Genomic DNA, 16266 nt, shown 5'->3' on the forward strand with positions numbered 1-16266 from the left:
CCTCTTTAAATTATACTTTTGAATGCTATGCACTTGTCTTTGGATCCTTCTGGATTTTTTTCTCCGAATATAGAATTTACATTGTATATAAATGACAATTAAAAGACTGAGACCAACCTCTTAAAAATGATCAAATTAAAGCAATCTCAGTAAAAATAAAATAATAAATAAATAAAATAAGAACCTTCAACCTCCTACAAAATGCCTCCATCCCTTTAAGATACAATGATTTAGGATTAGAAATAGTGTGGTATCAGATATTAATTTGTTCTTTCCACTAGAATTTCTCCATTTTTATTTTCTGTATCAGTGTAAAGAAAAACAAATCTTGCAATATTCCCTAGGGGGTGTCTTACAAGATAAAACAAAACACCAGCCAAAAAAAACAAAAACCAAAAACCAAAACAAAACAACAAAGCCAAAAACACCTTTATGGATAAAGAAGTTATCTAAGTAGAAAATAACGATTTTCCTAATTGAATTCAAATAATTATCCAGGTCTAATTTGTCTTGTTCCTAAAGTGAACAAAGTGTTTCTATTTTTTTGATACTCCAGGTTTTAATTGGGTGGACTATATTGAGGAAACTCCTATTGCTCATAGCCCAAGTTGACAGTTTTCTGAATCTGAGCCATATTGCTTGAGACAGACCTGATTTCCACAGGTTAGAGGTGATTGAATAAATATCTGTTCTAAAGGCAACTATGCGGGTGGGTGTTTTACCTTTGAAAGTCATGTCATGAAAGTCTGACCTCTTTCTCTTTGCTTTGGGTTATAGTCTCAGATGGAGTTATCTATTAATGGAACAGATGCATTTAGGCATTTTGTTGTCCTTTGGTATCCCACATAAATTTAATCCAGTCATTGATTATATGTCCTCCATAGACTGAAATGGTATTCTATACTATTAAGGACCTTTTAATTTAATAAACATTTATTGAGTAATTGTTCTCTTCTAAGAGATATAAGGCATATAGAGATAGAGTGAGCATAGCTCAAATCCTCAGGAAAATATAACACTGAGGGGAACACCAATGCAAGGAGAGAGCTTAGAAGAACAAGACAGCTTCTCCAGGTCTCCAAAGGAAGTTTTAAATTTCCTGGGGAACCTTCAGGTAATCCCAAAACTCTCCATTAAAATGTAGACTCTCTACTGCCTATTCCACTTGACATTCCAGTTAGCAGCTCACCCTCCACCTGTCAGAATGTGAAATCATATCACTCCCCTGATCTCTTGCTGCAGAAGTATTTCCCCAGTATAGTTAGCTAGTACATCCAATCACTCAATCATATGCTGATTTTATATGCTAAATATTTCTCAGGTCCCCAATTCTTACCAGTTCTATCATGACTGCACCCATTGAGATCCTCATCAGCCCTCACGGGACCCTTGTAACAGCTTTCTAACTGGTTTCCATTGCTCCAATCTTCTGTTCACTTAAATGCATCGCTCACACAGGCATGGGAGAAACCTATCAAAAATGGAAATCTAACCAGGCAACATTTCCGCTTATGATTCTTTGGGGATTTCAGAAACTACAGGATAGGATCCTCAAACTATAGGAAGTTCTGCAATAACTTCTCCAAATGAATTTCTTCAGCTTTCGCCTTTGAATAGTCTTATTATGATTTAATTTATTGTTGAAACAGGGAACTTTTGAGAAGAAATGAGGAAGCTATTAATTCTTATATTGGGGATGCAGATTCAGAAGGTGATGGGACATATGGCCATCCTACTCTTTGTTCCTATCTAAGTGCTTTCATGGTCTTGTACACAGCCTGCTGTTTTCTCTTTCTAGAACATCTACCCCTCTTTCTTCCCCAGATGCCTCTTTCTGACTTTCTGAGATTCACCTCAAATTCCATCCTCCTCAGGATACATCCTGTCATGTTCCTGACTTCCAAGAGGCATTTGATACCTCCTTTGTACTCCTATACGCTGTATTCATCTCTCATTGCACTTGCTATGTAATGTGGAAATTTGCTTCTGTGTTCATTTGTCCCCAAAGATTGCAAGCTCCTTAAGACTAGGAGCTATTCTTTTACTTATCCACTCTGTCCAGTGTATATGTATCTAATAAATGTTTATTGAAGTGACCAAATTTGAACCTCAAGTTCATCAGTGTATTCTCCATTTCCCAGCATAGGTAAAGGATATGGCATTGATTTTTTAAAAATATTTATTTATTTACTTTAGAGAGAGACAGACAGCTAGAGCACGAGCAAGGGGTGGAGTAGAGGGTACTTAACTTACTGAGCCACCCAGGCACCCCACCATTGCTTCGGTTTTTTTTGTGTGTTTTTTTTTAAGATTTTATTTATTTGCCAGAGAGAGAGAGAGAGAGCGAGAGCATGGCAGGCAGAGGGAGAAGCAGGCTCCCCGCTGAGCAAAGAGCCCGATATGGGACTCGATCCCAGGACCCTGGGATCATGCCCTGAGCTGAAGACAGACGCTTAATGACTGAGCCACCCAGGTGCCCCTGCTTCTTTTTAATAAGAAATAAAAGGCTGAGACTTTAGGCTGCCCAATAAAAAAAAAAAATCTATATGGACAAACATAATCCAAATTAGAAGGCAAACAGACTGAGGGAAGTATGTGTAAAAAGTCTTCAAAGATAAGACTTTATTATAATGGGGAAAAATGCTATGAGAGAGGCAGTGGGTTTCCCAAGGTGGAACTTCTGGAGACCAAGGATACGATTCAGGAGTACTAGTGTGCATATGGCTGGTAAATTGAATTCTGGAGTTCAAGCTAAATGAGGAAGAAAGTAAGTTGGTCTAGCATATGAGGTTTTAATTTGCAACAACAGGACAGAAATACAGTACTGGAAGTGACATTGGGGAAAGAGAGAAGATTAGAAGGGATGAACAAGAGGAGAAACGGAACAATTAAATTTTATTAACTTCATCCTTAGAAGTAATACAATGACCAGTCAGATCAGGGTGGGAGAGACATCTATACCTCTGAAGGATGGAAATGGAATGGAGATATGGGAGGTGAGGATTTGTGATGAGGCTTTTTGAAGTTGATGATAAATTTTACCATGAAAACAAAAGATTCAAAAGCTGATATATGATAATATGATAAGCACAGAGAGAGGGGTATAAGAGGATGTGATGTGCTTGCAAAGAGGAAGCCTTCTTGAAGGGTGGAGATAGACTAATGGACTCCAAGAAGCATAACAAACAAGGAAACCCCTTCTAATAGAAAAAATTTTGGAAGTTAGTGCCATCAGGGGAAGCTTGATTTCAGTGTGGTTAAGGGCCTGAACAAGATATCTTCGGAACTGATCAGGCATGTATGTAAGTGTGCTTACCGTATCATGAAAGCTAGAGAAGACCCATATTACCTCATTGAGAGGTAATTGTTGGTGGAGGAGGTAAGCCTAAAATGGGCTGGATATGGCAAAGAGAACAAATTGACAAAAGTAGCAGCCAGAGAGATTTCTGCCTTGGTTGGTAATTGGAGAGTTGCCTGAACGGGTTTTGAACACAGGATCCTGTGTTAGAGACTAGCTTTTTGTTACAGAAACGTATAGAACAAATTCATTCCTTCCAAGGGAGGCTCCAAGTGAGGAATAAGATTCGGGCATATCTCAAAGTCTCTATCAATGAGTGATATTTTTCTGGGCTTGTTGGGACGTGCAGGCTGCTAGTGGGGCTGCTTCAAAGTTCCAATGCAGGTGCAATGGTTCTGTTAGATGTTGAGAGCTTTTTCTGATGCTTTGGAAGACAGAGATTAGAGATAATAATAGTTTAAAAGATTATTGTGCAACCTTGGTCACTTTTTTTTTTACAATAATTAATGAAAATCACACAAAAAAATTCTAAGGCTGAAGCATAGAAGAATTTAAAACATCCTAATGAGGTGAAAACTATGACTAACATTTCAACTTTCTCCTGATGTCTCACTTTCTGTAAGAATTAATGTGGACCAGGAAAGAAGTTTCCAGGTTTTTTGCTTGGGTTCACAGATCTGATACTCGTGTCAAATTAGGACACTGACTTTCACTAACAGATGTTCAGGAGCTGAATTTGTATCTTAGTTCTAGCTAGTATTTATTTTTGGTTCTATAAGCCATCAGTCTACTAACATGGCAATACTTTGGGAGTTTTTAATGGTTACACAAATTCCAGAAAACTCCTTCATTGCATGTCTGGCACATTGTGATGTTCACAAATGGAGCACAGACAAATCTGGCAGCTTAGATGATATTTTCCCTGTTGTTATTGGTCTGAACTCACCAGGTAGCGACACTCAGAGCGTCACGTTGTCTGTCTCACTAGGTTGCATTGCATTTTCAGTATCACGCCGGGTAGTATAACTCAGAGCATTACATTGTCTTACTGGGTTGCATTGCATTTTTGATAGCACACCTGCAGACTGTTAAAGGAAATATTTCTCTAATCTTAATTGGGGTTACTAGGGTCAAAGCCAAGTTTGCAAAGCTCATGTTGTTTCTAATCCTATTTCCATGCCTATATATTAAGCCATTTAACTTTTGAAGTAGTCCTTAATATAACTGAGAAAAAAGACCTGTTTTGTAACGTGGTCAAATGTGATCAGATCACTGTTTCATGTGCAGACACATGTGGTCCACCTTCTTCCATAATGCTCCCATATTCTGTTATGCTGCATGTCCTTCCAGAATTGCGTGGCTTCATGAATCTAACTTAAACAGTCATGTACTTTCACAAATAAATAGATTCAGTCCTCCCATTACTGTGGATCCTAAAATACCCTGCAACATCAATCAATAGTTAATCATGTAGTTTCTGTCCTAGTAATTTATCTACACATTCAAACACTGCAATTATATATTTAAACACTAGGACACCTATCATTTGGACTCTATAACTTGAGTCGCTGTTTGTTAGAGAAAAAATTATTTAATTTATATTTATAACTGGATGGGACATTTAATATGGCATTTGAGAATGAGAGAGGATGAGGAAAAATGAGGCCTTATCATGTTTCAACAGCTTTACGTTAATCTTTGAATCTTTACAAAGGATTTTAGCCACCTGCAAAAGAAATAGTTTTTCTTCAGAATAGTCTTTTTTGTTGATGTTCCTAACGCGTGGTTTGCATTTTTGCCAAAATGCCTGAAATCAATTATTGAAGGAAAAATATAATAGTTTGGAACTGATCTGACAGTTAATGTTTGCATGTCTTGTTCATTAGGTTTAACTATAGAAATTATTATAATAAGATAAAGTGAGACATAAGGTATCTGAGTTCCTTTTTGGATCTGTATGGATGTATATACATTTCAACAGTGATACCGGAAGTACCTTAAATTTTTATTTCATCTTTTCAGAGAAACACTGAGAAAAATATTTGAATTTTATGTAACTAGCTATCAGTTACTGTTCAAAATGAGAATACGGAGGTTTTCTAAAAATTTTAAATAAAATTTGCTTTCAATGTTATGTGATTTCCCTATGTAGTAGATGCTTAATTAGTATCTTATCAGTGCCTACTGACATCAGTACTGACTTGCTTTACTGGAAAGTCCATGTTAGGGTTTGTGGTTGAAATTGGTGACGTAGAAGGTAATGGTGTATTGCGAGAAAATAATTGTACATGGAAAGGGGGACAAATATTTGAGAGGTACCTCCTATGTGTTATCCACTTTATATATGAGATCTGACTTAAAGTCCACTTCAGCCCTCCACCTAGAAATAGATATTATCAGTTGTCATGTTATTAATACATTCATTTTATTCTTTTTAAACAACTGAGATATTTCAAACATATGGAAAAGTGCAGAAAGCAATATAAAGTCATACATATAGCCATTGCACAGAAGTAACTGATTTTAACCATCTCATCAAAAGGCAGATTTGCTGCAGATGACTTTTAGAAATATATAAAATATTATTGATACACTTGAAATACCTTTCAACCCCTACATGTTCAAGCTGAGGAAAAATAAGTTGAGAAAGAGATGAAATAACTTGCACAAATTCACTCCACTTGTATATAGAGCTGAGATTGGATCTGCTATGAATGGGCTCGGGAGCTCATGTTCCTTCCCTCTGTTTTACAGACTTTCTCTGTACTCCCTATTAGATTCACAGCCCCGCTAGAAACATATTTTGTAGAGCTGCTTTATGGTGGGGGAGGTGATTGAGCCTTTTACTTTTGTGGTACCATATCAGTTTCCGATTAATTTTGGCACTTAATAAAGTATTATATGTTCACCTGTTCAATTATTTTCTGTGCCACATCAAGAGAACAAGATAATTTAGTTATATTAGCTTCATTTACTTCAATTTAATATAATTAGTTATTATAGTGCACAAATGCACGTGCATACAGGAGTGCACAAAAATGACAAATGTAGAGTGTAGCAAAGTAATGCTGCATTTCTAAGTGGTTTAAATTCTGGGCTTGAGCATATATTCTTTGAATGGGATCTTTCTTTAAGTGAGGAAACCATTTTTAGTTGGTTTCATTTCTTTTCCACATTTGTTATTTAGGTCCCTAAGCGTCGTCTGTAAAGTGGGGATCAGCATATGTATTTCATGGGACTCGCATACATAACCGACATGATGTCTATGAAGGCATTTGACAGAGTGATTGGCGTGAAGTAACTACTCCCTACTTACTCGCTCCTGTCACTTGGAAAACAAAAAGCTATTTTGCATGTGGTGGGTGGGGGGAGGTGGTTGGGAAACAGCCAATATATGAAATATTTCTATAATAATTTTATTTGACTAAGTTCTACCAGCTGCTATTTAAAAAATCACTTGGCACGTGGGAACCTATCTTAAGAGGGTACTTACTCTGTAGTTGATTTAGAGAAGAGAGAGAGAAAAAAAAATCAATTGACTTTACTTATAAAGGTGTCTCATTTTTGTGGACGTATGAGAGTCCAAAGAGATAAACAAATATTTGAAAAATGATCTTCTTGCTACACAGGCAGTACTAACCAATTAAAATATTATTGTTATTTTATTAAAGGAGTGCTGTTTTATAATTCCATTTTCTCTAGAGAAATACCAGGGACTTTATTAAACACATACTTTTAAAAAAGTGGAAATCTTGGATACTGTTATCACCACTGTATATGTAAGAAAACAACTTCATGGGGAAAGAAGAGTTGGTGGGTTATTAAAATATAAAGAAATAAGAAGAAAACAAAATTCTATGGGATTGTCAAGTTTCCCTTGAGATCCAACCATGACACAATTATTTCCTTTTAAGATTTCTTTCCCACTAATGAGTCATTTTGAGCCCTTTTTATGTGGGCACATGGAAATGAATAAAAATTTATTCCCACTGCTAAGGCACCCCAAATCTTATTAGTGTAATTGTTGAGAGTCTTAAAGCAATGAAGGAAAAAAAGAATACTGGAACTCTCTACATACTTGCTTTCATTAAAAAAACAAATATATCTGATTCTTATACCAAACAACTCCATATTTTCCAGGCGAGGTTCCTTAAGATATGAACTTTAAATGTTATATGTGATTCTCCCTAGAAGTATGGAGGTCTGAAAAACAAAGTAATTCCATTTATCAACTAAAATTGCATTTAATTAAAGAATAGCTCTGACATATCAAGGGAGAAACCAATTAATACTTCTAGAGGCATGTGCTTTTATAAGAAACAAAACAGCCTAAGTAAGTGGAGGCCCCAGGAGGAGAACAGTATTGCAGAGTGAGCCACAGCAATAGTTCTTATTAATATTAAAATAAAGAAATGGGCTTGGATTGGAAAACAGCCCACCGCTTATTTACCAGAGGACTTTGTCGTTTTTCTCCTTTTTTGACTCATCTCAGTTGGAAAGCACAGATGTTCTCTACATCTGTCTCTCTCCCACTCACCCTTAAATTTTACTTACCAGCTGAACCATCAATCCTAATACATCCAAAAATATTTTATCATGGTGATAATTCAACTGTTGTATTTGAGTGCATACAAATGTCCTGAAACCGTGGGTATCCCAATCCTATTTTGAAAGCTTTCTGAAGACTCCTTGGGAAAAAAAAGATTATCCCAGTGATTACATTTCTTTAAAAAGTTTATTGTCCTGCTAAATATGTATCTGGTTATTTTTTATATGAATGCATATCTTGGCATTAAGTAACTGTTTGCTGAGCAGTGTGCATACTTGTGTGCGTGCGAATGGCACCATTACCAATTTTATTAAAAAAACACAATACGTAGCAAAGAGAAGAGATGTTCCTGGTAATGGTATTTCAAATGCATATTTAAACAGCTTATCTACTCTAAATTCATTTCTGATAAATTAAATAGCTGCATTCCACGTCTTACAAGATGCACATCTCTTCACTCTCCCCACCCCCCCACCCCACCTCAGCTTGCATCAGCTGAATAGCTCGAATTATTTGGTACTGGTAGAGCATGAAAATGTGAGATAAAAAAAAGAAATGAAAGCTGTAGTGGCCTCCAGACCTTAAAAATTGTAGCGCTTTTGAATCTGTTATATTTTATTTTGCTTCAACTCTTAAACTTTATTATTACTTTTTTTTGCTCTTTCTGATATCATAAGATCTGTGTGAGAGGTCTAAAACATGAGAGAACTAGGGGGCACTCAGAGGCAGGTCTAAGTAATTAGCTCAAGAATCCTTGCCACAGAAGGGCAAGGGCAGTGTGGGTGGAAGAGTGATGTCCCCGTGTGTCCACAAATGGGTGTCTGACGTACAGAGGCAGAGAGCACGGGCAAGTGGAGTGGTGGGAAGGACCCTGTGGTAGTTCTGTAAAGCGCCTGTCTTGACAGGCTTCCTTTCTTAGCAGCTCCTGTCCCGCCTCCCATCCCATAGAGCAGAGGGGAGAGGAAATTAACATTAGTTGTTGTAGGATCTCATTGACCTTGCAATGCTAGGAGGCAGATACTTCTCCTCTGAACTTATGCAACTCATCAGGTTTCACTTGTTTAATGATTGCTTTATTTTTTTTTAAGATTTTATTTATTTATTTGAGAAAGAGAGAGAGAGTGAGAGAGGGAGTGCAAGTTGGGGTGGGGCAGAGGTAGAGGGAGAAGCAGGCTGGAGGCTTAAGCAGGGAGCCTGACGTGGGGCTCCAGGCTCCATCCCAGGACCCAGGGGTCATGACCTGAGCTGAAGTCAGACGCTTAACCGATTGAGCCACCCAGGTGCCCCTCAAAGACTTAGAGTCAAGTTCATAGCCAGGATCTAATTCTTCAAGACATGCCTTTTCTAATAATTTCTCGCACTTTTTCATTGCACCTCCCCTTCCTGATCTGCTTTTTAAAAATCTTTTAGCTTTACAAATCCTTAAAAACTGCTCTAAACCCTTTTTATGGAATAAGAACGTGTATAATTAAGTAGACAACTAACTAGGAAGGGGATGTAGCTGATAGCATCATTTTAGCCCTAAGGAAGCAAAATTTAAGTAGCTTGCCCAACATCACCCAGTGAATTTCTTATGTGAGAGGCATGCAAACCTGGTTCCTGACCCTCGCCTTCCTGTCTACAGCTTGCTATCATATTTAATCATTTTCTCTTGGTCTCCGCTTAACTGAGTACAAATGAAAATTTTAAATATCTTAACAGCTACAGGTATATGGTTCTTCGGCTATAAAATGGGGATAATAATAATATCTGTCTCCTAACGGTGTTGTAAGAGTTAACTGAAATAAGACATTTGTATAAAGCTTTTGGAGGGCACACCATAATATTTCCTAAGTGTTATTGTTATTAATTTGTTAATAATTTAAGATTAAGATGCTTTAAGGAAAACATCTGTGGTAACTGTGATGAAAAGTTTACAGCTGTTAGTGGACAAATAATTATGATGATAGCTCAAATATTTGAAAGACTTTTTCAGTTTCTGAAAAGCAACCATGAAAAGTCGATTGTGACATTATATAGTGACAGGGAAAAGACTGAGGAAGGTAAAGATGGGAAATGAGAGGTGGGGAGCAAATGAACCAAATAATATGGTTTCCTAGGTAACGCTGCCTTCAGAATCCCAGAGGTGGCACGTGCATTACAAAGCCCACAACAAAATCATACCCATGAAACCATATGAGGTAAATTTTAACAGGGCGCCAATTGTCTCCACTCCAAATCAAACAGTGGGCTCCAGAAAAAAATATTTTATATCATGATCGTGATCATAATTGAAAGGAATAGGAAAGAGTTGACCATTTTTTTTCAGGCTTGCTTTTGTGGGTTGGTCAAAGGCATTTGAAAAAGCTTAAACTCTTTTGCCAATATTTCAAAGTAGCTTTGATGGTATTTAGATGACAACCTCATTTTAAAGAGAACTCTATTCTCACAGAACCCAGGAGAATCCAGCAGTTGGCATAGCAAGTTATCTGAATTTGATCTGCATTGACATCAGGGGGCTGGGAATGCCCAAGGCAATCCTGCATTCTACTTCTTTGTGGACTGCTTCGACAATAGTGAGAATGTCTTGTGTTAGTCATTTTCTGACAGTGTTAGCTCTGATCTTATGCAAAAATAAAAGCACTTGGAAACTTTACCTTCTTGGTCTTCAGTCAGGACATTTCTTCTAGAAAAACTGTTCTGCAGTAAGATTGTATATAGCTGTACAATAAATATATGTACCTATATAACAAATCTAAAAATATATACCTACAAAGTTTGGTAGAAGTCTTGCTTCAAGGCACCATTCTTGGGAAGAGAGGTTATTTTGTAAAACCTTACTGGTAGGGACTTAAAAAAATTAAGCTATCCTTTTATGTCCAAATATAAATGTTAGTTTCCTGTGTGTATCTTTTTTAAAAACTTTCAGTGTGGGTAGATAGGCAGGGCCAGATGTCTCTGTCTTAATTATTCATACTCCTTAATAAATAACAGTGACATACAGTGAAAATAAAGCCCAGATGGGTGACAAATTGCACAAATCATTGGATGTACTATATAGTCGTTCCTTAGTTTCCTGAATACTAATAGATAATACAGATCATCTTTTTATCTATTCATCAATCAAATGACAAGTATCTACTGTGTCTCTTATGAACAAAGCACAGTGCTACTGACCAGGTGGATTATAAAAACACACTGCCATAACATCATTTGCTTTTATTTCTATTATCCTCAGACTCTAGGCTTCCCTAGGTTTGTCGCAGTTATTCTCAAAAGCGATCCGAAACCAGATCTGAGTTTGCTGTGGTGGCTGCTTAACTAGCCTGTTTACTAGCTTGAGTCTCCTGCATCATGGTGGATATTACTGGTTGTCAAGCAGTGGTTGATGAATCATGGAACCAAGGAATTTCAGAACTCAGAGAAATTCAGAGCCGACTCAAGCTGTATTTTACAGAAGAGAAAATGTGAAATAAATGACTAAGTGATTTCACCAGGGCAAGGCAACTAGTTAGTGTCAAAACTGAGGCTTCAACTATAGACTGCTAACAGATCTGATGTTTTTTCTAGTGTTACGACATCACAGAAATGTGTGGGATCAAAAGTGCCATCATGGGAATGGGGGCACAGTATCTTGGGTTTGCTGCTGCCATTGACTAAGGATGGGAAGGAAAAAGGCAGCGGCACAAATATCACCCATGTACCTAGTTCATTTATTTGTTCCGGAATGATGATGGGGATGTGGAAAATAAGAAAATAAGATCTGGCTCCACAAGTCTTAGTGGGTTTTCTGACTGATGTAGGATTACCTAGACTCTCTCAAAGTACAGAACCCCATAGTCATAGAGGCTTGAATTTTAGGATGTCATTTTCCTAGATATAATATTTATAGGACCAGTCTGGGAAAATAAAGATATGCTAATTGGTTGGCTTTAGACACCCACAGTACATTACACGTTGGGCATGAAAATGAAAACCTTATTTATCAGCTACTTAATCACTAGTTAGTACTGGTATCAAGATAAATACATTTTACTTGGAGTATACAGATGTGAAATCCCTGGAGAACCATAGTTTTGACTCGCCTTTTAAGAAACTTCCAGTCATGGGGAAGCCTGGGTGCCCGTGGAATTATCAGAGATGTTTGGCTTAGTTGGAATTCTTTATAGACGATGCTACTGGGAAGAAGGGCATAACCAGGGGAGACAGCAGAGCTGTGTCAGGAGTGCCCCATAAGTGAAAGAGACCCAAGTGAAAACCAGGATGTGCTTGTCCCTAACCCCCAATAAACTGTGTCCTTCTTGTTGAAATGTAGCTGCATTGCCCCTTGAACAGAAACAATAATACTCTGCCACTTTGGTTCAATTGCATTGTTTATACTGCGAATGTTTGCCCACCTAGTTAATGATCATTAACGTTAGTGTTAATAAGGAAGAAGACAGCATGGTCCTTTCTAGTAAATATAAGACTCAGCTTTAGAGACAAAGGGAGGTGCAAGTGTGTTTCTAAACACTAATTTGCATCCTGAGTCCATTATGGGGGAGAGGCCACTGTGGGCCAGGCAACCAGCCTTAACAGGACATACATGCTGGTGAGCTTTATGTATGGTCATTTTGACACCAACTGAAATGACCTTTCTACTACCTCTTCTAGTCCCTGATTGATATCAGTCACTTAGATAAAAAGAAGCAGGAAGAGTACCCCTTCAGCAGCTTTGCTGCTCTAGGCAGGCCCTTGAGAATAGTAAAAGACTAAAGATTATGGATATTTTTATCTATGGACTTTAAAGAAGGGGATGGACTCAAGGTAAAATATGTGAAGTGCTCACATATTTTCTTATTTAAAAGATTTAAAAAATTACTTCTAAGTATATATATTTTGGTGTAAATAATGATTGAATTCATATGGGATATGCAAAATGTGGGGTTTTATTAGTGAGGAGCATAAGATGGTAATTGCCATTAGAAAGGTATCTTTGCTGATATTAAGCAAGAGTCAGAAAGGTTTGCACTGTTATGATAATGATTTATGCACACTTTTAAAACCTGGCCTTATTAACTAGTATATCACAATACCTTATTTGGGTCTGTTTCAACAACAACAACAACAACAGAAAACAAGAGAAAATTACTTAATTTTTTCTTTCATTTTGATATTTTTTCAATTTATTTTGAATAGTTTATGAAAAATCTTGCATTTTCAAGAGCATATTCCCCAATTACTACAAAGATGATTTTGTCTTGGTGTATTTGAAATGGCAAAATCACTTTTTATAGAGCTCATCACCATAGCAGGGGTCATTTTAAAGAGAGCATTTTAAAGAACAATGCCAAAATAAATGGTCCCTCTTTTTTCCCTTAACACTCATTCCCTAGAAAGTATACAGTATAGACCATAGTTGAACCGACATGTTTCAATAAATACATTATTACTGAAGCAATTTTCCAAAATTATTTTTTAAGGAGTTAGAACATGTAAATGTAGAGAATACAAGAAGCCTCAAATCAATCCAGCTATGAAGAAATGTCTGTCATTTGTTAATTAGCAACCTGGAGAGAGTCTGAAGAGTGAGGGGATGTTGGAGACTAAAAGTTTGCTGTTTTAAGCCTGATGCATGGACTGAAAACATGAGAGTTGCAGTCTTTTTTAGTATGTTGTTGTTTTGCCTGTGAAGTATATCTCGTATGCACAAAGAGTACAAAGAGAATCACGCCCACAAAGTGAGGAATAGTTTTGACAAAGAGGGTGGGTTAATGGTGACAGTGATGGGAACACTACAGTGACCAAGGGCTTTACTTCCAAAAAAAGTCAAATCCTAGAATCTTAATGTTGGAAAAGACCACAGTATTCTGGCCAAGAGGTTTTCAAACTGTGTCCTTGGGACAGCCTTTCCCCACCATCACCCAGAGGCACCTACAGAGCAAGAAGAGGGGCCAGAGATTTTAGGGAGATTTACAGTGTGCAGCATTTGCAGGCCTAATTCAATCCCATTTTAGAGATGAAGCAGGTGTGGCTCAGTGTGTCTAATGACATACGTAGAGACACACAGCTAGATGGTGCCAATCCCAGACTAGACTTCCTGATTCATATTTTTTTGGTTTTCTTTTGGGGAGGGGAAGATTTGCCGACATAATATTCTCAATTTATCAGAAAGTGTACCTGCCCAGTTGAGCAAGTAGGACTCGTGAAACAGAGTCAGAAAACATTTGTCTTTTCCTCCACTGCCTTTAAAACTCAATGGAGAAGTGAGACCCAAAATGCCTACAACTCTCTCAAGAGAAATTCTCTCTTGAATTTCTTGTTTCTTCTTTATTGGTCCTTCTGGCCTCTTTTAGAAGTTGGGTGTGGAATGTCAGCTAAGGATCAGAAAAGCTGCACCTTTGCAAGTCCTACAAGATCATCTAGCAACTCCAAGGTTTAGGATTATTTGCCTTCTATTGCTTTGTTTTTAGCTTTTTTTTTTAAAGATTTTATGTATTTATTTGAGAGAGAGAATGTGAGCACGAGCGGGGCGAGAAGGAGAGGGAGAAGCAGACTCCCCACTGAGCAGGGAGCCCAAACAAGACGTGGCTTGATCCCAGGATCCTGAGATCATGACCTGAGCTGAAATCAAGAGTCAGATGCTTAACCAACTGAACCACCCAGGCTCTCATGTCTTTTGCTTTTTTAGGACCTCTGGTGAAATGGGAGAGAAAGAGCTCCACAATCACCTTGGTACACAAACAGTCATTGAGTTCAAGCATACCATGTGCATGGTGCTGCCTGGTCATTTCTATCTTGGTTACTCTGCAAACACTAAAGCATATAAGCCTTGACTTTTAAGTTCATTTCAAGGGAGGAGAATGATATAAACTATTTTAGTAGGGGCAATTTGCCTATAAAGAAGTAGACTCCCTAAAGGCAGGGACAACTTTGCCATGTTACATAATATTACCTCTCTGGAACATGGTAGGTGCTCAATAGGTGAATGAATGAGCAGAAATCAAATTAGCTCAAGTAAAAAGATTTATTGGAAGGATGCAAAATTATTTGAATGAAACCACATGCCAGTAAGTATGCCTAGCTTTGTAAGGTGCCCCATCCTAGCATGTTGGTTCCATTGACTTCTCTGCTGATGAATCTCAGTGAGCCAACATGGCTCGGCACCATGATAGTGCATCTACAGTGCCCATCATGAATGAAAAAAAAAAAAAAGAGAAAAGGTCTTGAATACCCTAGATGAGACCAGAACCTGGGTGTTGGGTAAAAGTGGGAAATAAAATAAGGGAAGTCATCTGTGACACTGACAATGTTTATCTTGGGCCATTCAGAGAACATAGAGAAACATTATCTCCCTGTTAACACTATACATCCTGAAAGAACAGGTTTTTCAAAGAGATATACATACTTTCCATGTGCCTGGACAATAGTATTGCCAAAAGCAGCATCATTTTCTCTTATGTAAACTATCCCACCCTTTTTTGATAACTTTGCAAATTTAAAAACATCACTGAATAGTTAACTAAAAAAAATCATAGAATATTCGTGGAAAAATATCTTGGAGAATTTCTCCTTTAATGAAGTTATTGAAGTGTTCACACTTCTAAAAATCTTCAGTATTGAAAAAACAGAATTAAAAACAGCTTCCAAAAATGTCCCCTGTGAGTAGGAGGACAATTTTGTTTTGGAACAAGCTATTAGTGAAATATTTAGAGAAAAAGACAAGATAATCTGTAGCGGTGGAAATTAGAAATTAATTTGCCTACCCTCCCTATCCCAGTCTGCATTTACAGGATATATGCCTGGTTATTTTATCAGAAGATATTTTTATGAGTTCAGTGCTGTTTTAATTAAAATTATGGCTGGATAAACTACTACTTTTCATGAGCTTATAGAAGTGTATCAATTTTCTGACAGTGAGAAAGGAGAAGCAGCTAGAAGTGCCTGAGAGCCCAACAACCTGGTGCAAAAATACTTTTATTTTCTCACCCAGCATACGCATTCATACACATAAATATGTAAATTTAACTGAGACAAAAGTTTCACCAAGTCGTACTTACTCTTACTACAGGTAGGTTAGTTGTGAGTCTAATCTGTTCTGTTAGTTTTAAAATTTGTCACAGGCCATGCCATTTGTTACACAACTTTCCTGTTGGCCACAAGCCCACTTGAAATATGCTGATCCAAGGTAAAAATCCAAATGGGGATCTGAAAACACAATCAAGGTTGGAAGGGTTGATAAACAGGAAGTTGTATTATTTCGTCTCTCTTTCTTCTAAGGACAGATCAAAGGAAATGAGTCAAAAACATACTTAGGTATTGATCTGGAATTGTTTAGACTTAACCGTAGCTGGTGAGGGCAGACTTTGTTTTTATTAGCACAGTATCTGCCTAAAAGTTGTTGTGGAGTGGGTCTTCCAGGCCTAGCGGTGCTTTGGAATCACCTGGGGAACATTGGAAG

The 16266-nt window shown here is 37.4% G+C and overlaps 1 protein-coding gene across 6 annotated transcripts in view; it reads left to right on the forward strand.

Moving 5' to 3' along the window:
- Nucleotides 1-16266, forward strand: part of PDE4D (phosphodiesterase 4D) — a 1449177-nt gene that overhangs the window by 959073 nt on the left and 473838 nt on the right. The gene's annotated exons all lie outside the window — the stretch shown is intronic.

This window comes from Phoca vitulina, unplaced genomic scaffold, assembly GCF_004348235.1.
Source record: "Phoca vitulina isolate PV1807 unplaced genomic scaffold, GSC_HSeal_1.0 scaffold6, whole genome shotgun sequence".
Lineage (NCBI taxonomy): Eukaryota > Metazoa > Chordata > Mammalia > Carnivora > Phocidae > Phoca > Phoca vitulina.